The following is a 406-nucleotide window of genomic DNA, read 5'->3' as shown; positions in this document are numbered from 1 at the left end:
TTATTTAAATTTATAATATTTCGAAATATATCATGGCTTTATTTACTTATTAAAAAAAAAGAAAATTATATTTCAGTAGCCGCGCTTGCTACTGTCTTGGACGTGATCCAAGGCTTTCTATATGGCTCAGCAACCCTTTTTCTTATGGTGTGCAATGATGGTATGGAAGATGCATTTCTCTAGCATAGAGGTCTGGACGTCACTACATGTGTTTATTTTTCTTTTAAAAATCAATTAATGGATCTGAAAGCATTTGACTCAGTATTACTCATATAAAATTAGAATAATAAAAACTAACTCAAAAATATGAAGAGCTTATATAATGATATCGAAATAGTGTTACGCTTGGGGCAAAGTTTATATATATATATATAATATATATGTTTACTATTTTTTCTCTATATTT

Source organism: Solanum pennellii, chromosome 2 (assembly GCF_001406875.1).
Source record: "Solanum pennellii chromosome 2, SPENNV200".
In the NCBI taxonomy this organism is placed as follows: domain Eukaryota; kingdom Viridiplantae; phylum Streptophyta; class Magnoliopsida; order Solanales; family Solanaceae; genus Solanum; species Solanum pennellii.
The sequence above is the reverse complement of the archived record's forward strand: the minus strand, read 5'-3'. Positions refer to the sequence as shown.